Below are 25376 nucleotides of genomic sequence, written 5' to 3' on the forward strand. Positions count from 1 at the left end.
ACAGACGTATTTTGCCATAAAATTAATTTTAATAAATATTCTAGTTATTAGTGGCATTTAGAGAGAATTAATCTTTTGTTGGTGTTATCATGATTTTTGAAAACATGGATTTGATTCTACAACACAAACAGTTTAAGGATTTTCAGTAATATCGGGGCAGTTCAACTACATATTTACTTACATAGTTTTTGTTATACAGGGTGTCCCAGTTGAGGCATGCGGATCTTGAGATGAGGATCATCAATGATAATTGAAGAATACACATTACAATTACTTAAAATAAACACAACTTTACAAAGCAGGTCACTTAACCCTTTAACTGCGGGTAATTTCAGCACAGCCGATTACATTTTAATTTTAAATTATATTACTGAAGTGATATTCTATTTTAAAAGATTTTTATTATTGTATTTATTTCATTTTTATTTTAGTGGTATATAAGCCACAACCGCTATTTGATATTAGCAAAAATTAACATGTTGTTTATATACCACACCCGCAGTTAAAGGGTTAAGTATCTTCTTTGTTTATTATTACATGAGAAATGTTTTTGGTGCAATTTCAAGGCTTACTTTTAAAATATAATAAAATTTATTATTTTGGAATTTATGTGGTTTCTCGCTCTTGATTCGTTGTTAAAGACAGATAATAAATATTGCTTAAGTCTTGTCATACCTACCGAAAAAAGAATGTTATAAATCATTTTTTAACAAAGATTTTTCATTAACAAAATAAAGTTTCAATTAAGAACAAGAAAAGGTATAAAATTGATTTGTAAGCCTGATAATATGTATTATATTTAACCTTTTAAATAAAGTTCAGAATTACTTAAATTTTATTTACTCCAAAATCATAATAAATAAATATACGTGTTGTGAATAGGACAAAGAAAACCAATACATTTTTGTAGTTATGCAACATGCGTACCTATTTTGTAGCTAATTTTTTACTTTCAGAATTTGAAATCTGTTAAAAATATTTATCATTTTGTTCCCAGTTTTAGTAGCATTTGTATGAAACAGATAAATTTGAAACAAAAATTCGAGTTCTACAGAGTCTGACCTAAATTTCATTTTATTTATTGCAAAAATTTATCTTACCAGAGAGCGTTAACATCCATGCACCACCGTTCGTGCAAGTATTGCTCCAAATATTTCCACGTTGAAAAGAATGACGTATAACAAATTTGTCATCATTTAAACTGTTGTTTCCATGCAGTATTGTATAACTCCGGTTTCATTGCTTTCATTTTGTTGCGTGCAGTGTAATCTCTATCAACGTTCAATGAGGAAGCATGTACTGAAAATCTGCACAAAATGCTGACATCGATTGTCGTTTGAACACGTATCTTTAAGTAATGTCATTCTTTATGACGAGATAGAGTATTTTTATAGAATTTTGTAATTGTTTATTTTTCCAATTTAAAATAAATAGTGTTCGTAATAATAAAAGAATACTATACTTTCTTCAGCGAAGTTTTAACCATAATTGGGGTACTCTTCAGATTTTATTAATGTTACACCTAGCACCAAATCAAAGGGAGTCTGGAGGGGGTCTAATACCGCAGGCCTCACTTTTCAGAAGAAACCCATTTTAAGTTTCCAATTTACTATGTCAAAAAATAGGGAATGAAATTTTGTTACTGTTATTTTGTTTGGTATACAGTGAACTTTCGTTATGTTGCCACGGGTGGAGCTGAAAATTTGTCAAACTTCCAAGCTCTAATTTGGAGGAGAAAGTGGAAGTGTACCATCTTCTTATAATAAGTTCGGATGGTGGAAGAGCAGTACTAGTATACATACTTGCAAATCCGTGTGAAGGGCGAATCGCTCATATGGTAATATAACAAGAGTCTACTGGAAATAAATCGGACTTTTATTAAAAAATGTATCTTCTCAATGTTTGGCCTTAAATATTATTTACCTTTATGATTGAATGTTATTTAATTTTATTTCGAACAAATTCTAATTTTTGAATCAATTTAATCAGCCAAGAGGCCCCTCAATGATTTGATAACCCCGGGCTCAAGAAATCTTAGTTCAGCCCTGGTTACAAAAAATCTGTACTTTTATCCTCATTTGTTTTTACAAAATTTTATAATTTCACTTTTCTATGTTTTTACATATATCTTAAGTTTTTTTCATTTTTTAATGTTTTCACATAAATTCTGTGTTTCTATTTCTTTATGGGTTTGTATAAATTCTTTTTTTCTATATTTTTATTAGTGCAGTAATAATGATGTCCACTGTGTATATATACATGCATGTATATGTACTTACATATATACACAAGAGGGTTGTACATGCTTATTGCTCTAAAATATTACTATATGTGCAAAAGTTTCCTTAGAATAAAAACTCAGAAAAAAGTAATTAAATCTTGTGTTGACGTGACGTACGCACAGTTAATGATAACAAGCGTAAAAGAAAATGCTATTTCGCTTAAACATATAGTTATGTTGCAGGAAGTTGTTGACTTTAATTGGTTTGTTTTGTTATACCTGCTCTTTGCAATTATATAGAAGTAATTAAAATTAATTCACGGCAAATTATGAAACTTACGAAAGTGTATCATTGTTAACCACGATGTCTTTCCTTCTACTTCAATTTCTTGGTTAATATTTTACCGGTCTAATGATTATTTTATGATTATCTTATTAAATATTAAAGATGCACAAGCCTATTTTGCCACCAAAATTATTAATCAAAGAACCAAGAATGGAAAAACTTAAAAAAGACGACGCTCCATGAAATTAGGGACAGCACTTTTACTAAAAATCCATCTTATTAACTAATCAGACCCCACCAAATCACCATTAACAGACTGCGTATAAGTCACTCCGTATTGACCCACAAGCACCTACTACAGAAAAATGATCCTCCAAAGTGCTTAAGATGTGATACTCAGCTAACAGTTGAACACCTATTGCTCGAATGCAAAAAATTCAAAACCTTAAGAAAAAACACAAATTAGCCAAGGATATCAAAACTTGCTTAGACCAAACTCAAGAAATAGACAAACTTTTAAGATTTATCATGGACGCAGGGCTCAAGAAAACCTTATAAACTACAACGTTTATAATGTATTATTAACTTCATATGTACATAGGTACATGTACAAACGACACTCTATCCTGATCACGTATGTATGTATAATAACTGTACTAAGCTCATGTAATTAATGTAAATGGTGGTCGCTAATGGCATCTAGTCGATGCGACATTAAATAAACTAACAAAAAACAAATTTATATGGAAGAATATATTGAAAACATATGTGAAGTATAAACATAATTTGCTCTTATGATAATAATCAATGTTATTAATGCTTTTTTAAGAAAATGGTACATATAGCTTTCCCACCGGAAAACTTTTTACTTGTTATCAAATTGGTTATTTATATTTGATATGAAAACATTGACTGAATAATATTTTGAGCAAATTGAGCAAGTGGTTAATTCGAATGTAAACAATTTGTATATTAAACTTATAAATTAATTTGGTGCCTTTGTTTTTTTTATAGTAGATTTATTTCTAAAAAGTTAAAGTTAATTCGATTATGAAAATAATCGCTGCTGTTATACGTAATTTTGCACCACTTACCAGTAACATTTTAGATCCACAGAGTGCGGGAAAATATCCAAATTTAAAAATATAATTGAGAAATTGCAAATAGGAATGTCCAAATTCCAAACAGTAATTGAAAAATATTTAAATTTGAAGTATAGTAGTTAAGAATATTGAAATTTAAAATAGTAACGTTAAAGGCACCGAATTAATTCGTAAATCCAATATAATTAAAATAGCATTCAAATATTTTATTGTACTATGTATTATGAGTCATCAAACTAATTATAAAAAATCTTCACCCTTTTGCGGATTTAGAAAAAAAGATCATGTTTCATTCAGAAACAAAAGATACGTAAATGAAAAGAGGTCAATACTTGTTAAAATTATTTTCACACTACATTTATTTTGTTTTGATGGTTTAGTTAGTATTTTTAATGATACATGTATAAGATATTTAGACATATAGTAGTGTCGAGCGATGTTGACTTGGCGACGGTATCACGCAGACTTCTTTTTCCGGCCTCGCTTGTGTCCCCAAATATCCCTCGCATCCGTAACCCTGGAACGATTTAGAGGAGCTGTAATTAATTATGTAATATCCTTGAATATATTTTGTAGGCTCCACTATTCAAGAATTAACCCTTATTACTTCAACCGGCAGTAGCTCATGTGTTTGCAACAGTTATACAGAATCTTCTCAATAAACAACCATCTTATCAAAATTATATCGCGTTCGTCCATAAAACGTTAAGATATAGAAAATTTACACCAAACTGGCAAATGTGCTATAACATCCTTGCACTGTTACGGATTAAATCGTAAGGTAGCAAGTGCAAAGTTTGAATTGAGAAATGAAACAATCACTTACAATTAGCATTCTGTTACACATTCGTTTCCGCTACAGTATTTAGTCAGTTAAACGTTTATAGTTCGTTTTCGAAAACACATTCCCTCCTTAGATTTTATCTTTTCAAATAACAATATTACTAATATCGCTATCATAGACTCGTGATCGGCAAGAGGCTACTGGAGACGTATCGCACATGCGCGGGCGCATGCCTGCGCTGGAATCCGCGGCGCTGATTGGTCGACGTCAGAACACTCAAGAACTGCCAGCATACGGCTACGACTTGTACAACCAGTCTCGCGCCGAGCGTCGTTCAGTGTGTATCGTTCCAGAAGGTGATTTGTGTACATCGAATCAGTGAGTTAATAATTTCCGCGAACTCGAAACGAACTATCGTGTGTGCGTGACAGACGTGTGACATTTCTTGCGCGGAGAGAGCGAAAATACAGGATTAATTTATTTGCATCTAACGATCAGGAACAATTTAAGGTTAGCATACCTGAGTTTACGTAGTTGTGAAAAAGAAAAAAAAAATATTGTGCAATTCAAAGCGTATGCGAACGCTGTTTCCCGTTTGACCTGTGTTATTTTAATTTTTATTTTGCGTCTTGCATTTCCATTATGTTTGATAGGCAAGAAAAAAACATTTTATTCTTTGAACAATAATTTATGATTTACTTTGTACACCGTACTAGTGACGTTATTGTACTTTGCTTGTGTCTTCTTAATTATACGAGTTTCTGCTCCTTTTTTAACGTTTATATTAAAGTAAAAACTGTCGTCGTTGTTAGTCGTTATTTTCTACTTAACGAAGAGTTACAAGACCTCTTCCCTCTATAGGAACTTGTTAGCCTGATATTCAACGCTTGGTTACTCAAGACGAGTACGATTGACAATCAGCCGTGCAATTCTCTTCAATTCAGACCGCAACTGCGACAAACTTTGATAATTAAGCTGTTTGCTCGAGTATGCTTATTTTCGCGATTCGCAATAACATTGCAGAGACATTTCTACTGATTTTCGATAGATAAGTACTTATCGATTCTTACCTGTATCGATAAGACAAATACTATATAGATCGTTCTTTCATAATTCATTGATAATCATCGTTTAGGTATCAGAAACAGATTTTGTTTGTATAACTTTAAATTTTACACAATATAGAATTCTTATTAATAATAAAATTGAAAATAAAATTTAAATATGAAAAAAAATATTGAAAAATGAATTTCCATAAAAAATTCATAACTTATTACATTTAACAGAGAGTTGATTTGAATTATTTGGAAAAAGTATTCGTATTTTTGTACAGAATCATATTTTTTGCTTTTATTTTAACCCTCAGAAGACGGATGCTCTATGGCTGACATAGTAGACAAATACGGGGTCAGTTTTACCCGTAATCAGGGATGCAACCATAATTATCCTATAGGGGGTCACAATATTTTGTCCTTATCTTATTAGTATCGTGATAATATAGGATTTTATTAAAATGGATATAGATTAACTACGTAGGTATTATTCGTCGTGGTTTAGCGTCTAGCCCGTTCGTCGTCGTTTCGTCAACTATTATTTCCTTCATGTCCGACCGTGTCGCAACCCTCCCGCGACTCCCCTCCCACTTATCATTAGTAACGAATTCCGGAATATTCCTGAACGTCGTTGAACAAACCAGAATCTTATTTCCTACAATAATATTAACACTTACCAGGTACTGTGGGGTATGAGACGACCCCAGATAATTCAGCTTCAATATAAGCCACTTTTGGCTAAAATCCTTCCCTTCAACTCTCCAAATAAATACCTTTTTTGAAACTACGATTTTTGTACTATTCTTTCGCTTAAAATGTTCAATCTCAATATAAAGCTCTCTACATATATGAAAATTTGAAAAGGTTATAAATTTTTTATGGAAATTCATTTTTTATATTTCTTTTTAACGTATTCAATATTTAATTTTATTAAAATTAGCTATGAAATATGTTAAAACAGCTTTCAAAGATTATTTAGGAATTTTTTCAAGTTAAAATTAGCTTCACAAGAAATATTTTAGTTGTTGAGGTCTTAAACGTCCGAGTGTTCCAGCCATGTTATTCTGGTGAAGTGAGCCAGTTAAATCTAAATTTCTTAATTTTTTATAATATCATTCCCAATGTTTTCTAAAATTTCAAAAAACATTTTAAAAAAAAGATTTTTAATTTCTTAATAAAGAAATCTCTAGTTACATTCCTGCCCATAATAATATTATAATTATATATAATATTTAAAATATATTTAAGTATAACAAATTATGTATGCACATTGAAAGAGGTATACATACATACAATTTATATTGGATCAATGTTAAAATTAAATTTAAACTCTAAATCCTATATTAGGTTAGTAAAAGTTAATTAACCTTCATGCGCCAAATATCGGCACATTTTGACCCGACGTGTTATTGTAGAACCTTGATTAACCGGACTAATTAGGGGACACTGGACAATCGAGGAAAATGATTTCAGAAATCGCGGTACTAATGAACAGGAAGTATACTTATTGTGCAAATAAAAGAAAAATGTAGCAAACAAATGTATACTGTTAATAAATTTCTTTTGTTACTGAACTCTCCAATAATCAATTCGGATGATCGAGACCGCGGATAATGGGGATCCGTTTAATCGAGGTTCTACTGTATTGTATATCAGACAAAATGACTCTGCATTTGGCTTTTTATGAGGTGTATAAATTGCTGTTCGTATAACCTTAACACGTTGAATGCCATAGGGGCCCGGCACCGCAAATTAGATGTACTTGAATAATTAAAGGGAAACAATAGAAAAATATTACTTTGAATCGCATTGCTATTATACTAATAATGTAAGGTAGCAAACAGAAAGTTTGAAAATTCCTATAAATATTTAATAATTAAATCTTTAATATGTCTTGAATAAATATTCATTTTCATTCTGATATTAAACACATTAAATTTTGCTATGACTAAAATTTGTAAATTTTACAAATTATACAGAATTTATGAACAGTAAAGTTGAAGATGAAATTTAAATAATTTGTTAGGAAATTAAGTTCACTTATTTGGAAAAAATAATTATATTTCACACAAAAGTATATTTTTTGTTGTACAGTTTTTATCTTAATTAAATTGAAATTATATACAAGTGCATGCTGCAGTGGTTAAAAGAGATATCCTTTTGGTATTTTTTATTTTAACATGCACTCCTCGATTTCTGCAAGACATATGTTCAATTAGTAAAAGGAAGAAAATAAATCATTAGCTGCAATTACGGTGCTGAGGTGATTTTTTGTGAAATGCTCTAATTGCACCTTATTGATAGATTATGTAATATGTTATTTTGTAATTTGAAATACATACTAGTCGTATAATTATGATGGGAACGAAAGTGTTAAAATTGAAAGGGAATGCCTTTGCATACAACTTTTTTTGGAACACTTTATGTACATAAATTAGTTTATACATATATTAATTAGGCAACAGAAAGATGATTTGTAGATTTTTTAATAAATTCTTAAGAAAAATTTATTTTTATATCGATCATAAAAAAGATTTTACGATATTTGAATAGATTTTGATGTATTTTGTTAATTTAACTATTTTTATTAGGTTTGAATAAATTTTTGAAAAAAATTTATTTCTATATCGATTGTGAAAAAAATTTTGATATTTGAACTTTATATGTGTTTTCAAAAAAGTTTGATTTCAGAAAATCAAAAGATACTAAAGATTATAATACAAACAGCCTTAATAATTTTTCATAAAAAATCAGAATTGTATTTAACTCGTTAACTAACGTTGATTACGAAATTAATGAGTTTTTTACGTAGGCCAAGCAACAAATTTTTTTAAAAGAAAGCTTTTGATATCGACATACTTATTTGGTTATCACAGACTAATGAAGTTTAAAATCGTTTAGAAAACAATGTGTTAGAAAGTACCACAAGTAAAGAGCATAAGTAATCATAGCAACCGCAATTGCAAATGCGCAAAGAACAGGAAGTTAAATTGAACTCAGTTAGTACAGTTATAAACACGCAGTTAATGTGTTTATCAGATGCAAAATCAAATACACATGTAGACGTCTGGTAACACTTTTTTTTGTTCAGAGAGTATACTTTATTTTGTATATCTTCAATGTTTGAGTTTTAAATTTTGACTTTTTCATATTTTGATATTTTAATACTTCGATAGCTTGGTACTTTGAGGCTTTGATATTTTGTATATTTTGATATTTCAAGTTGACGAAGTTATAAAAGTTTATAATATCTTTTATAATTCTATATTTTTTTATGTTTAAATTGATTCTTCGAAACGTTCTATACATTGTAAAAATATTGGAGTAAAATATCTATAAAATTATAAACTAAGATATTTTAGATTTGTTTGAAATTCAAAATTCAGATATTTCATACCAAAATTTTAAATTTCTCACAAATAGTTGATTTTCTTGATATTTTACTCGATAAAACATTTTTTTTTACGCAAAAATACATAGCGAATATGAGTGTTTCAAAAAGAAGATAAACTTTTGTGGAATAATGTTAGGTATAAAATAAGATTAAATATTTCTCAGATAAGAAATGTTATGTTAATGACTTGCTCGTGATAATTCATCAGTGTCACCTTTAACATAAGTCCAAATCGAACAAAAGTGCTTTATTTAAAGCGTAACAAAATGAACGATTAAGTATTTGCTATTAGGTAGATACTGATAACATAAGAAAAGCTATTTTTAGATTTATTAATTAGTATGTATATGCACCTACTTTATCTGCGTCAATGCTTCAAGTACCTACAATTGCAAAAATCATAATGTAAATTAATCGTTTGTATCTAATATAATGACATACGTCACAAACTCTCTTTTCTAATAATCCTTTCATCTTTGTAAATCTTTAATTTTATATAACTTTAGAAACCAAGTTTAATGAATCTGACTATGACGATCTAGGTTTGTCAATATTAGGTGATTTATTACTTTATTGGTCTCATATTTTTTTTTATTGCTAATGCTATGTCTTCCAAATAACACAGCAAAATATTTCCTATAAAATCTCAAGATCAAAGAGCATTTGCTTGACTAGAGAAGCAACATGGGACCTCATTATTATGGAGAAAAATGTTTTCACATCGTTTCTTTGCATAAGTTAAACATTTCTTTCGAAGTGTCTGATTCAAATAATTCAATTGCTATTTCTATCATTCCACTCTGATCATCTGATCCGATGGAAGCAACTCGTAACAAAGTACCACCGTTTCACTCCACCTGACAGAACAGTAACTTAAATTCATAGATATTGTATCTTGATGTTGATGTAGACAATTTATTGCGCTTAGAAATATTGCAATAGGTCCATCTTTCTTCTTCTGCTTCTACTGGTCACAAAAATCTCTTTAACAATGGGAGACGATGATTTAAACGCTGTTCACGATGATCCTTGGTCAACTGATATGGCCCCCATTTTCCTTCCTTCTGTGTTTCGATTGTAAACAATGATTTGAGTCACTTTACGCTGATACTATGGCGGGATTTTATCTAGAAGTGCCTGTGTGCCATTCTTACCATAATCTAAACCAGAGACACTACAGTCAGAATCTGGCCACGATAAATCCATTGTTAATTGATCCGACATTTTTTATCTATTCTCACTGATTTTTAAATTTCTCAATTATAGTACTTTTAATTATAACACATACTTTAAAAAATAAATGTTCGAAAGTTAATAAAGGAATTTTAATTATTTATAATATCTGTGTATCCTAAAATGTGCAATTAATAATTTATCTTCCTCTAAAATAATATAACCAATTTTATAGGAGTTAACCATATAAGTTGAAGAGTCAAGAGTGAAATATAGTACAGAAATATATTTCTTTTTCTAACCCGATTTTGAAAAAACTAATTTTGTTTTACGGAAAATAATAGTATTTTGTTTGTAGTTGATTGTAGTAACAATAGTTTCGTTTGTAGCTTTATCAATTAATAAATAAAAAAAATTGAAAAAATGACTCGCATCTGACATTGAGATATCTAAAATTCGCTTGGGCCGTGTGCTTTAGCGTCGTTTATAGTTGTTTGTAGTGACTTTCTTTTCGTTTGTAGTTGAATAGTTTAAAAGTTATAAGCAATTGTTTATACGCCTAAAAGCCATGCTTTTTTGAGTTATAAAATTTATACAAATATAATTAAATAAATACGCACACAATTAAATTTGTACAAATTTTTTCAATGTCAGGTGCGAACCATGTTTTTAATTTTTTTTATTTATTAATTGATAAAGCTACAAAAGAAACTATTGTTACTACAATCAATTACAAACAAAATACTATCATTTTCCGTAAAAAATATTAGTTTTTTCAAAGTCGGGTGGCAGATTCACAGAGCCCAGACATTAATTCGTGGCCACATTCTGATTACAGTGTTTCTAATCTATACTTGACCACGGATACTTATGTATACACCTAATACAGTAAACTCTGGTTATATTGCCACATGAGCAATTTAGCATTCACATGCTAAATGGGAAATGTAGTAATGTATGTGCAAGATAATAGAATCATGGATTTTTTTCGAAATTTTTAATTCTCTTTTATTGTACCCAAATCCATTTTTGATGATCATTATGCAGTAGACTCTCGTTATATTGCCACGTGAGCAATTTGACTTTCATATGAATTTTCAAACATACTAGTGCTACTTTTCCACTATCATAATCTATGAAAATAATACATTTCTATTTCCTCTTCGTCCTTTAAATGAGAGTTTGAAAATCTGACAAACTTTCCACTCCTGCAGTCCCGTTAGCGGCAATATAACGAGAGTTCCTATTATTTTATCATTTTATACGAAAGGTCTAAGGAAAGGAAAACAGCAATTGCTTAGAACCGCTCCCACAAGCAACCACGATCAAACCGCACGAACCTAACCTAAACCGCGTCCCAGCCTTCCTAACTCCGTTCTCGATAAGATATCACGTCGACAATATCTAATCCCTAATCGTCAAGCCCAGCGCGTCGTGTTAGCCCCTAAACATCTCTCGTATTTCCACAACTCAGTTACGTCGCCACGAAATTAGCCCCGCGCTGCAGTGTATCAAGACTGCAGTTAACCCTTCGAGCTTTGCCCCAAAACGACGAATGCAAACTAGCTCGACAATAAAGGCTCTCCAGCTAATTTACCGTATTCGCGGATGCAGATGGAGTAAAGGAAGGACATTTGTTTCGTAGATCGCAACGGAAGTCGTCGGTGAGAGTAAGGTCCGTGTAAAAGTGGCAGGAACACGCGTCGCCATGGGTACCGAGTGTTGTGGCCTGCGGGTGTAGTGCGAACCCCGTAATCGTGGGTAAGAGACGGACGAAACGAGAAAAAAAAACGGGAGAGAAAGGGCAGAAGAGAGAGAGAGAGAGAGAGAGAGGGGAGAGTGAAAGGAGCAGGAAGAAGAGGAACGTAGAACGCGTGGACAAGCGGGATCGGCTAAACTTTGAAAGACTGCTCTTCTGTGGCTGACGACAAGGATAAGGGTAGCAGAGGAAGAGAGAAAGAATAATGCGGACTCGTTGCTTCCGCTTTGATCAACAGGACGTTCGGATCTGCTCGTAGTAAGTACAGAAAATGAATTTTTTTTCAACGATTTGAACGCATGTGCGTTTTTGCAATGGATTTTGGGTGAATTTCTAAATTTTATTTTTATTTCTTATTATAAGTAACATTACTTTAACTTTACCATGTTATTAGCGATGAAATATATTAATTGAAAAATGTCCTTACCTTTTTTTTCAAAATTAGAAACTTTAGTTTAACTGAATGAATATTTTTTTTACATTTTGTTTTGTGTAAATTATTTGTTGTAGGGTACTAAATATTTGCACTAATACAGTGCTTTCATAAAATAAAATTACGTATTCTATAGTGCCTTTTTTTCATTAAAAATGGGACATTCTAACACTAGAATTCTTTAACTCTAGAAAGACGTAAATCAATATAACAAATTTTGAAAAGTTATTTATTTTTAGTTATGTCCTCAAAATTAGTATTGAATAACTTAGTGAAAATATTATTTAAAAAATTAAGCATTAGGAAACAAAGTATACAGGGAGTCATAATTTCATAATTTTTGAATTCTGAAATTTTGAATTCTTAAAATTTAAGGGTAATCAATGTCCACATTTTGGGGGGAAAGTTCAGGTCCACCCTCGCCCTTACCTAATTATACCAATGGTGTTAAACTATATAAATCATTTTAAATATACTATATAGTTATAACGTTCTGCATTTAATTTTGTACATAATTCCCCAATGACTTTGTTTCTTCATTTTCTCCAACGAGTGTACAGCTTAGCTTACTGGTAATGGTAATCCATGTATATACATAAATAGACAAAGGCAATATGAATTTCGCATAATCGTTACTTTCCCTGTAGTTAAGTATCTCAGACATGAAACTCGTTGAAAGAATCCTTATCGATCACAAACCATACGTAAGTAGGTATTTGAATGAACGAGCCGTGTCGTAACGGTTTATAGGACTTGTCACGACCTGTATTGTATGTACTTTCTATTGACCGACTATTGGTCTAGTCGCTAAACTCTCCTGGAAACATCCTTGAATATGTTGGTACCACTGAGCCTCGTCCAGTTATCTTTCTTTATTACAAGACTTGGCGGTTAACTTTGCGGTCAATTGTCCTCGCTTGCAGTTTCCACGTCTTATTTTTAACTTTTTATGGCGACCACGAGGAACTCATCTTACGTCGATGTAGAACCGGATTTAGACGGCTCTTTCGATACCTGCTCGAGAATCGATGAAGAACGTTTAACGAGACCCTCAAGCTACCTTTACTGATTCTATTCGTACCAATAGGATGTTAACCCTCTACAATACCACGGAACTTTCGAATGACACATTCATACATGTGTATTTTTCACGTTTTACTTCCTTTCGTCATCGCAACGAAGCGTAACATCTTATTGTTGCACAATTCCTTTGTATATAACTAAGCTGTTTGTTTATAGCGATTTGCAATTCCAGTTTCTCACGTCGCAGTGAAAATGTTGTTAAAATTAATTTCCAGACTGTAGACGGTGATCAAATCATGGCAATATAAGGAAAGCAGAAATTCTAAAAATATTAATATTAAAAGTAATTTGGAAAGAAAGTAATATAACTTTTACTTATTATATATTGTACAATTTAGTAGATTACTGAAAAGTAGAAATAACAAAGTAAATATTAATTTAAATTTTCCGGTGTAAACGTTTATACGCAAATGATGGGGGGCCACTTAAAATTTGTAATATGTAGTATAAATGAAAGGAGGTGGGCAAATAACACCAGTTTTGCGCCTATCAGCAGATTTATTGATTATTTATCTATATATTTTAAATCTATATTTGTAGATTCTAAAAAGTATATACAGGGTGTCCAAAACCACCCCCCGTTCAGGGATGTTAGCTTCTCAGATAAGCATATTCGGCAAAAATGTTCGGGATAAAAGTTGCAGGGATCAATGGAGGACGTAAGTCCATGACCTTGCATTTGATCTTTGGATCTATTTTCCAGGTTATTTGGAGGTCAGTACGTGCTTTTTAAATAGGAACCCCTATTTTTGACTACGGATTCTGAAAGAGCGCGAAATTTCACGTTCAAATATGTACTTATGTCCTAGATTCAAATGACTTCTAGAGGCCATTCAGAGGTCAAATCACTGTCTGATGGATGAACATTTACGAATGTTATTATTCGGGTCTAGTATTCTATCCAAACTCGAGGTCGAGTTATAACGTAAGTCGACCTATCAATGACCTCGGAAATGGAGAACAAGCTTAACGTCGGAGACAAGTTTATGAATCAGATGCCTCGTTCAATCTTAATGCCTGTATTTGGTGTCATTTTTTATTTACCACTAAACAGTGATTTGACCTCTGAATGGCCTCTAGAAGTCATTTGAATCTAAGACATAAGAGTACATATCTGAACGTGAAATATCGCGCTCTTTCAGAATCCGTAGTCAAAAATAGGGGTTCCTATTTAAAAAACACGTACTGACCTCCAAATAACCTTGAAAATGGATCCGAAGGTCAAATACAAGGTTATGGACTTACGTCCTCCATTGATTCCTGCAACTTTTATCCCAAACATTTTTGCCGATATGCTTATCTAAGAAGTCAACACCCCTGGACGGGTGGTTGTGGACACCCTGTATATATAACGATTGCAAATACTAAACAGATGAATTGAAATTGACGATTTATTTTTCAAGAATTAATTGTACAAACCAACTGAATGAAAAATATAAAATAAAAAAATAGTATTGTACGATTTTATAATCATAGTTTTCATGTAACATTTTCAAACTAGAGATGCTATTCACTCGCACCAAGTGTTTTGTTTTGTGTTACATAGAAGCGCACTGTAAACTAAAATAAACTAATGCTGGGGTGAAAGTTTATAGAATATACTTTTATAATAATACAAATATTGCTTGATTCACGTTACGCTAGTTAATGAATTATTCGTATGAAGTTAACGCGTTCTTTTTGACGTACGATTTATTGTTTTATTAATAACACAAATCTTGTATGTTCGTAAAGAACATATCCTCAATAATACAATACACCGAAAATATCTGTCCACTTCCTTTTAATTTCAAAATAAAATTACCTTGTTTACAAATATGAACTTCATAATCAGAAAAAAATATGAAATCGATTGCTTTTAGTTTAAAAATGATATTAAATAGTAAAAATGTTAAGCTCTAAAATCTTAAAATTAGTATTTTAATAAGGAAATATCAAATCAATCGAAATGTAATGTTTATGGATAAGAAACGAAAGTTCAACTATTTTATTTTATTTTGTTTGTCATAATACTTTATCAATTTTTCAAGACTTATCTATTATTTCATTTCAATTAAAAAAGAACGCCATTTAGATCTTGATGGACACTGGAATTCGGATGGTAGATTCAATAACTACAAAAATTTATCAACAGTTTTCATTATTATTTATGTCATAAGATTTACTTGCTAGATTATTCATTATTAAAGAATACTACAACGCCTTGTAGTAATGATGATATTACCCCACTTATGGGGTGTAATGGCCAAAAATGCCATTTTCTATACTGTCATAAAAAATTCCAAAATTAATGAAGTTATTAAGGATTGTAGATTGTTTATAAGTCGTTTGTGTTTTCATTTTTGATTACTAGATTACTTAAAAAAATAAATAATATTGACAGTATTTCTTTCCCCTATACATATACGTTTCGTAGATCTGGTTTACGATTGTTTCAACATTAATCTTTCGACGGTTAAAATAAGAAATGTAAAATTTTGATGGTTCTGACTGTTCTATAATATTATCAATTAAAGTTTCGGTATTTATATACGTTGTGGGTCACCGATGAGCCAGGCGATATGAAAGGTAAATATACGCTGAAGATAACGACGCATCGTATAGTTTGAAAATCTGAAATTTCTTGAGTAATTCGATTTTGATTGAATAATTTACGAAGATAGGTTCGAAACAGATGGGATCCAGTAACGAGAAAATAATTGCAGTTTGTCAGAGTTTTGTGGAAGTCTGTTGAATTGTTTGATTTGCTTGAATGATGGATTAACAGCTGCAGGAAACAGGTTCGCTTTCGTTTCTTGAAAGTACACAAAGAAAAACGTGTGAAAGTACAAAAGGTGTATTGAAATTCTTTAAAGATAGATTTAATGTAAGTTGGATTTTCTAAAAATTGCATCTTGTAGGAAAAATAATTTTATAAATTGTTGCAAAATTTAAAATAAATAACAGATATTGTAGTACATAATATAATATAATACAAAATATTGTTTAAACATAGTACTTTTGTCAATATGTCAAAAAGTTGTTTACAAATAAAATTTGTATTTTATTTAAAAATTTTGTTACAATTATTTTCTTTTTATTTGTTTAAACTTTGTGTGCTTAAATAGAAGTGATGAAAATAATTTTGCAATCATAATAACGATAATTATTACATTTTATTATTATACTATTATATTGTATATTATTATAAACTTAGTAATTACTGTTATAATAGCAGTTCTGTGACTAAATAACTGATTTGTATTTTTTGTATTGAATGAATGTGCTTAAAAAATAATTGACAATTCAATTAAAAAATAAAAAGTACCTTTGACTATTTAATTGGTTTCAATCAATGATGTTTCCACAAAATGGTATTCAATTTTTATGGTAAAAATATCACAAAGATTGCGTACAGAAAGGTGAAGGATCTTTTTTATTGAAATACCGTATGAAGAGAGTCGTCAAATTAGCATAATTGGATCTGTCGCAATTCTTCCTTGAATAGCGCCGCAGGAAAACGTGAAAAACGAGGCAATATCAGAGTAGCAATTTTCTTTGATGAACTCGACATTGATGAACCCCTTTGGTTAAGTGTTACCAATAAAGGAAGAAGTAAAAAATTCATGTTTTTAAAGAACCATGATTCTATTCAATTTATTTTCACTTCCGTTTTTTAAAAAATATTTCATTTACATGATTACTTAAAATTAAATTAAATATTAATTAAATGTGGAATCATAAATATTTATTAACAATAATTATTATATTTGAATTGAAGTTTCAATGTTGGAATTTTAACATTAATTTATTTAACATTTACATTTGAAAGGTGGAATTTAATATTTAATTAATAGAAGAATTTTAATAGGTTTTAAAACGTAAAACAGAAGTATATGATGCTTAAAATTAACTGGTCAAATTTAATAATAAATTATAAAAATAGTATATAATGTAACAATTAAGCTATAATTTGTATTATTACAATATTTAATTATAATTATTACTATTATATTATGCTGCAATTGCAACTATTAGTAAAGAAAATATTGAATTACTAATTTAATAGATATTAATATTTATTTTACCTTTTTATTAATATGAAAAGTGATTAAGAATTTCAGTGACCTTCTAGTTTTAAAGAAGTGAGACTTGTACGAATCCTTAGATCAGACACTGCTGAAAACTTAGAATAGCAAATCTTATTATATAAAGTTAATCTGAAAGTAAATTGGATTAATTAAATCAACAGCATTTCGTACGTAATATACTGCATTATTATAATATAAATGGTTATAAGCATATTTTGTTATGATATTTTAATTGAATTAATATTAATTTCACAATTATCTTTATTTACATATTGCTGTACCTATATTGAAATGTTACGCATAATTAGGATTAGGTTAAAACATTTTGAAAATAATTAAATACTTAAATTTAAAAAAAAATTAAATAATTGATTTTAAACTAATTAAATAAATGTATTGTTAATTATTAAAAACTTAAAACGTTAAGTTATAATCTAATATTTATTTTATCTAATAGATAATTAATTATGAAAGATATTGCATCCGGTATTTTTAATTATTATCGTCGAGAATAAAAAATCTTTACACTTAAAGTACTGATAAGTTAATACTTCTCAGTAATGATAAAGACTTGATAAATAACAAAATTGAAACGGAAATAATGCTTTCCAAGAAATTAAAATGTCCATATTTAATTTCTGAAACAGACGACACGTTTCAGGAGAGAAAAATGCAATAATACAGTAACGTATTCATGAGTACATAATAATGAATAATCATGTTTAAAATTATGTTTCATATGCTTGTTATTATTCATTAGTTAGCTTTGTAGGTAAAATCTAATTTAATTAGCGATAATAGAAAAAAATTAGTTAAAATTTGTGTGTAAAGTGAATGTTATAAAATCTTATACAAATGAACTTTTTGTTTAAAGTATCTGTCGCAATTGTAAACCTGTGTTTTTAATTTTTTTAATATTGTCCAAAATAGGGCAAAAAGTTTTTAAACATTTCATGTGTAAATTTATTTACAAATATTTGCGTGACCTTGGAAATTGTGTGGATATGAAACGTCGCTGTGCTACTTATGTATTTTAATGAAATATTGTTAATAACTAGGCAAGGGCTACGGTAACTCCCCTTCTAAAGATAAAGAAAAAAAAATGTAGACAGAACCTTCACCATTATCATATTCTAAGGCTCCAAAATTTAGAAATTTCAGAATTCCAGCAATGCAGATTTCCAAAATCCCAATATTCCAAGATTTGAAAATTCTAAGTTTCTGAAATTCTAAAATTCTAAAATTCCAAAGTTCGAGAGTTCAAAAATTTCAAGATCTCAAAATTTTTACGGGACCTAGTTCACCAAGCAAAAGAATTCTAGTTACATCAGAAATCAGCTTCTAAAGCAAATATTATGAGAAAATTCAAAACTCTGTTTAAATATTTCGAATATTTGCATGGGTTGTAACTGTGTGCTTACGTAAAACTCAGCTCATGTCAAGTGAAATGAGGGAATATTATCAAATAATCGTGTTCATTTGTGGTGAATCGTGTCGGGTTGCATGCAAGTGATTGGACACGGATTCGCGAGCGTGTAAATGACGTTAGAAAGTTGCGAAAGAAACAACTGGCTGACTCACCTGAGAAGTGCTTTTTCTCATCGTTGTGGAACGATTCTGTGGCGTGTAAGTGGGAAGGATGAAGAAAACCACAGGGGAAGTTTATCGAGTTGGTAAATGGAGATGTACCTACACCGGTAAATTTTCACAAATTCTATTAAAAAGTAATAAAAACTTATAATTAAATTATTTTTAATCTATGATGATTAATAGAGGTGATATTCCTATTATATAAAAATTTATACTGCAAGAACAAAATATCATTTGATGAATGCTAAAAAGTAATACATACATAAATACAAATTTTAATATCCCTATGATAGAAATAATAAAAAGATGTTGTGGGATTGAAGAATATTAAACACTTTCATCTTCTATGATATTTATTATATGTAAGAAAATACTTGAAACTAAACACATATTAAACTCTTAAAAATCATTGAAACAAAAAATATAAATTGCATTATGCATGAATATTAAAACGTAAAATCATCATCTTTGAGACAAAGAACTAAAACGCAATAAGCTTCAACTGAAACATAACGTCTTCTTTTGATTTCACTCGTTAGATTGAAATCCTATCCCAATCCTCCATCACCAAAAGTCGCGAGCCGCCGATCTCAGTCATCCAATATATTAAAGAAAAACGCGACATCCCATCAAAAATTGATTTACATTTATATTGTGTTTCAAGAATTTGAAGCATTGAATTTTTCAGACTTTTAATTCTCTCCTCGTATATCTACAGAACTTCAAAAGCAAAATGTACTCTTTAAGAAATGCCGGAAACAGCTCATCCGCCAGAGTTCTTCTCCAAATCTTAACGTTTGCCAATAGGAAATCGATAAGAATAAAGTTTGGCCATTTTTAAGAATCCTGTGAACAAAGGATTTTAAAACATGGCATTTTTAAAAAATATCTGAGAATGAATTCCTAAGAAATCATTTCCAACATAAAATCACTTACGAAAATCGTAAACATTTGAATTGTATTGTTTTAACTCTAGAACATAAATACTTACTATTATTCCAACACAAACATTCGTAAAAATAATTTCCTCAGATTTTGGTTTCTACAGAATAGTGTATTATAAATTTTATTTTTTTTTATAATTATACGTTACAAATATATCATCTGGAACAATAAGTGTACATTAGTACTTTATAAGAAGTCAAAAAACTTTTTTTCATATCTTATTAATATCGTCATACAGGACACTCTCGTTAGATTGACGCGAATGGAGATATATGGTGAAAGTGTCGCATTAGAATGCTTGAAAATCCATATCAAGAACAAATCGCTCGCCCGGCAATATAGCGAGAGTCCATTGTAATATTAAGTCTAATTTTCTTCATTTTCGTTTACTGTCAACTTCTTATAAATAATTTTTGAAAATATTTCGATATTCATTAGCAAAAATGTTTCTAATTTTATAATAGGGGGTTAACTGTCTTTTCTAATCTCCCTAGTTGTACTATTGTCCTATGATACGTCATCATCACAATAGTGACTAATAAAATGTTTATTAATCGTAAAAGCAATGAGCATTTGGAATTTTCGTATTAAATTCATTTAGAATTTTAAAAAACATCAAACTTTTACACTTAAAGTACTGAACTAAAAATTGTTGTTTTTATAGTTAATAGATTGTTTTTTACTTTACTTTGTCAACTTAATATTAAGGATTTTGTTGAGATTAAAGTGAAATGTGGTCCAAATAAAGTTAAGGGTATTAATTATTTATTTACCATTTTCGTTAAGAAATTCGTTTCGCAGTTATGATTTCCGGTCGTTAAGTTCGTATCTGCACTTGAATAGCTAACAATGAACGGATTCAAATGGTCTTTTCGCTGCCACTCTCTTTCAGAAACTGTCTTTTGTTTTCCTATGTGTTCTATAGGGAAACCTGTAGATTGAACTGCATATGCCATAACTGTGGAAATTGTGAAAGGACCGTTGGCCTTTTATCCCTTTCTATTACCATTGTGTCATTTATTTTCTATAAAACCATTGATTGTAAACGTATTAAAAAGAGATATAAGGATTTTTATCTACCCTTTACTGTTATTGTCGTTTTCGTTTCTTCAGTTGTTGCTCCATAATGATAAACTAACAATAAGAATTTCATGTATGTAAGAGAGGGGAGGAAAAAGGCTCGTCAGTGGGGCTGACAACAGACGATCCCTGCCCCAGACATCTATCTTACCGCAATTAGGAACTTCTATACAGGGTGACCCTCTCGCAGCCGGACACAAAGGAACTGGCGACAATGAACCCCTTGACCGCACCATGAAGCTGGCATGTGACAATGCGGACCTCTTTATGGTGCGCGGTCAAGGGGTTCAGTGTCGCCAGGGTTCCTTTGTGTCCGGCTGCGAGAGGATCACCCTGTATATTCGAACTGCATGCCGGGCGACCGCTTGCGAGAACACTGTCACCGATCTCTCGCCGCCACCTAGCGATCCCCGGCCCGAACCAAAGGCGACAGAGGAGACGAAACCCTCTCCCCCTCCACTAAACACCTACATTTTAATAATTTAATGATTTAGAAAGTTTAAAAGGAGGGGATTGGTTTCTACAATAGTAATTGCATTTAAAATTTATAAAAATTGTAGTGAATTCCAAACTCTGGAAAGTGGGGCCCGGGACTATAATTCCCTTTAGACCTCCCTTGATCCGGCGCTGGCATCAAACTTTAGGTGATAAAAATACTTTAAATTATCGACATTACAATATTAACTTACATAATTTTTTTTTTAGAAATTTGGATTTTTTACATCTGAGAAACATATTAAAGATTAAATCTTTCTCGCAAATATTTTTTTTATGTAAAATGAAGCTATCTGCAAAAATTTCAGCCGAATCGCATTTGACAGATTTTCGGAAATACAACTGTATTAACCACATTTTTATTTTACGCAATCGCAGTAGATTATGCAATGGAATACCACGGATATAAACAACTAATTGTGTTTTGAATTGCATTGTATATTTCTTCAGTTTTTAACCATTTTCTGCTCTAATAAAATCCCTATTTTTAACTAACGGCCATACGACTTAGGACTACTACCGGTTCTCGTCCGATCACCGAAGTCAAGCTAAGTTCGGCGCGGATAGTACTTGGATGGGTGACCGCTTGGGAACTCCGCGTGCTGTTAGTTCTTTTTTTTTTTAAATAAAAAAAAACTGACAGCCATATTAGATAAAACTCTCTTCTATTTAATTTTTAATCGACTTAAAAAGGAGGAGGTTACTCAATTCGATCAGTATTTTTGTTCTTTATGTTTGCCGATTACTCCGAGGCGGATGGACAAATCGGAACGAAACGTTTTGCATCTTGTAGAGTATGTCTCCCAAATAATCTCGTTAAAAAAACATTTTGCATTTTCTCATTGCTAACGACTTTTATTGCAAAAAACGTAATGCTTCATTTATATTTTTCGGCGTTTACTCTGCCAGGAATGAACCGATCGCGATGAAACCTTTCACAATATTAAATTAAAAATTTTCTATTCTACAGTAGGATCCCTGTCTGTAGGGATTGGTTCCAAGACGTTCCGCAGATACCGAAATCAGTGGACAGTAGCAAATCCTATTATGTCTATATGTATGGTATGGAGCAAAAACAATTCCCTAGGAAAAATCGTGTTACAGGGGAAGTAGAAATTTTAAAAATGTTAATCTCAAAGTTAAATTTAAAATGTTAAAATGTTAATTTCAGTTAAAATAATATAACTGTTAATTAATCAATTTTATAAAATTTAGTATATAATTAAGAAATATGTTTAATAACATAAATATCAATTCAAATTCTCTCGCGTAATCGTTTATACGTAAGTGGTGGGAGGTCATAGACGTAGACCTACACATGTATGTAGAATCCTCTCCCCTACATCGTCATTCTACCTGAGGCCTTCTATGGGGACGGACAGGAGCCCAGTGAAGAGGAAGTCTACGGGGAGAGCTGAAAATCCGGGAAACCGAATGTGTCTTTAGGGGAGATCGGAAACCCAGTGCTCGATACTGTACATGCCATACATACCTATGATAATATCTACATGTATTTCATTTATTATATGAAATGTGGATTTTCTCTAAAATAATATGTATTTAATATCAATATTGTACTAAATGCTTGTTTTCTAAACAGAATTATACAGACTTATTAGAGATAGATTACATAATTGAATTTCATACTACTGTCAATCACGGATAAGTGAAACTGCGGCTATTGAATTCGTGGATAAAAGGGTCCCACTGTAAATGGAATGTTTATATTCATAATATTTAGAATGTTTACGCTATTGAAGTAACTGAACAGCAAAATAATATACAAGGTGTTCCACCTAACTTGAACATTTTAAATGTCTAATTTATTTTTTATAACAGAAACAGAGCAGAGGAGAAAAATATGATTCGAGAGGATAAAAATAATGTTAAATAAAATGTTGTTCTTATTTTTCTCTATTATCTACGTAAAATATTTATTTGAAAATGTGTCATAATACCAGGCACTTTATGGAAAAAGTGAAAACCAGCAGATATTAATTTTAATATAAGTGCATAATTTTTAAATCTATTAGTTCTATAATAATAACTAGAGTTTGTAATTACTTTTGTACATTTTATTTAGTACTAAATTCCTCTGCTTTCGATATTTCTTCAATGGAATGTTGGACACATTTCTCATATTTTTAATTATGATATGAAAATGTTAAGAATATTAGGTGTTCCATTTTCTGTTTCATTTTTAAATATTTATCATCAAATATTGTGTTATTACTACTGTTGTAGACTTCATTGATTATGTTCGCAAATGCCAGGTTCAAGTAATACCAGCTGCAAAATGAGTGCAATTCAAATACAAAATGAATGTTTCTTTAACAGAATGCGTACATACAGTTTGATATCATTATCATCGAAGTGTTTTAGTTAATCTTCATTTATCGTTATCACGTACAGCTCTTTGTATTATCGATGAATAATCAAATGTTATTTGTTTCATATGTTTTCACGATAAGTGCTGTCAGATATAATTACTGAACCTTAAATGATAGGGCAAAAGTATGAAAAGAAATTTATCGTTTTTTATGTAGAATACCATTGTGAACAAATTTTTGCCTTCAACTTTCTAAAGGTTGCACTATGGTTATCTCGTGTCTTTTAAACGAAATGCTTCATTTTTGTGTTCATATGATGAAAATTCAGAGAAAACGAGTTCAGTGCATGTCTTTGAAAGAATTTTGAGACTCTAATGGTTCTTAACATTTTAACGAACACAGATTTTATAAAATTGATAACTTTTGCAATTTACGCTTTTTTCTTCTAATAACAATTATTGATAGCAAATTATTAATTTTAGTCATTCTGAAATTACAATTTGCATCTAATGGACTAAAAATAAGGTGAAGAATAATAATGTAAACAATTGAGTACTGAAGTTACAAATATGTGACAGCAGCCTTTAAAGTGTTAACCCTTGAACAGAGGAGCCAAGGTCAATCATGACTCGAACTTACAAAACATATACTTACTAGTATATTAATTTAAAGTTAAATGTAACATTTTTAAACGAAGAGCTTCATGTATTGGAAGAATAATTTTTAAAGGAATAGTGTTAAAATTAGAAAATGAAAATAATATAAAATACCGAATTAAATTAAAATTGAGGCTCTCTCCATGGTCAGCCATTCAAAAGTTAAACATTGAATGACAGCAATGGTTAAGAATTAGAGGTGCACATATGAAACTTAAAAATTCATTGTAACTTGAAAAGGTACAAATTTTTGCAAAATGATATGCTACATAAAAAATGACGATAATATTCTATTTACATTTTTATCCTATCTACCGTTCAGTACTTATATCAAACGGCCCTTATCGTGGGACACTTTGCATATTTTATTACTACTGTTATACTCTATTATTGTTATGCTATTTATATTTTATTATCTGGACCTTGTGTGTGTTAATCTAATAATAAAAGATTTATTTTATTTTGTGTAAAAAAAAATTTTTAATTTTGTCAACTAATATTTTCTATGTCCATACATTCTTATTGTATTGTAATATTTGCAAACCAGCGTTTATGATAACAGTGACAAATAGAGGAAAATAATATTTGATAAGGTAAACTTGATTCTGACAATGAGTCATGTAAACGTTGCAATGTTAAGTCGCTTGTAGAGTCTAAAAATGATTCGATAAAAAGTTTTAATAGATATTGGAATTCTTATCAAACAAATTGATTATGTCGGAAAAAATTTCTTAGGTTAGTAATTAAGTTTTGTTACTCATTCGTAATCCGTTGTAACTAATCATCTTATCAACTGCACACAATAGGTATAGACACTGATATATATAATCAGCGGCGAATTAAGGGAAGGTCTAAGGCGGACTATAGCCCCGAGTCTCCCCTTGCAGGAAGTGTTCTTATAAGCCTTCCATTTACTATGTTA

At 30.4% G+C, this 25376-nt stretch overlaps 1 protein-coding gene and 1 non-coding gene across 4 annotated transcripts in view; both read left to right on the forward strand.

Moving 5' to 3' along the window:
- Window positions 1–4701: 4701 nt before the first annotated feature.
- The window catches only part of LOC114880353 (mucin-4), a 173964-nt gene continuing 153289 nt past the window's right edge, over window positions 4702–25376 (forward strand). Inside the window, exons 1-2 of one of the 3 annotated variants that reach the window (XM_046288696.1) lie at window positions 4702–4904; window positions 11628–12030. The gene's annotated coding sequence lies outside the window, so the exon portion shown is untranslated. The remainder of the gene's footprint in view (window positions 4905–11627; window positions 12031–25376) is intronic. The other 2 variants (XM_046288695.1, XM_046288697.1) reach the window with 2 other exon arrangements.
- LOC114881077 lies at window positions 21959–22079 on the forward strand. Its single transcript, XR_003790207.1, has one exon. It is a non-coding gene; the product is annotated as a 5S ribosomal RNA (ribosomal RNA).

Source organism: Osmia bicornis, chromosome 14 (genome assembly GCF_907164935.1).
Source record: "Osmia bicornis bicornis chromosome 14, iOsmBic2.1, whole genome shotgun sequence".
In the NCBI taxonomy this organism is placed as follows: domain Eukaryota; kingdom Metazoa; phylum Arthropoda; class Insecta; order Hymenoptera; family Megachilidae; genus Osmia; species Osmia bicornis.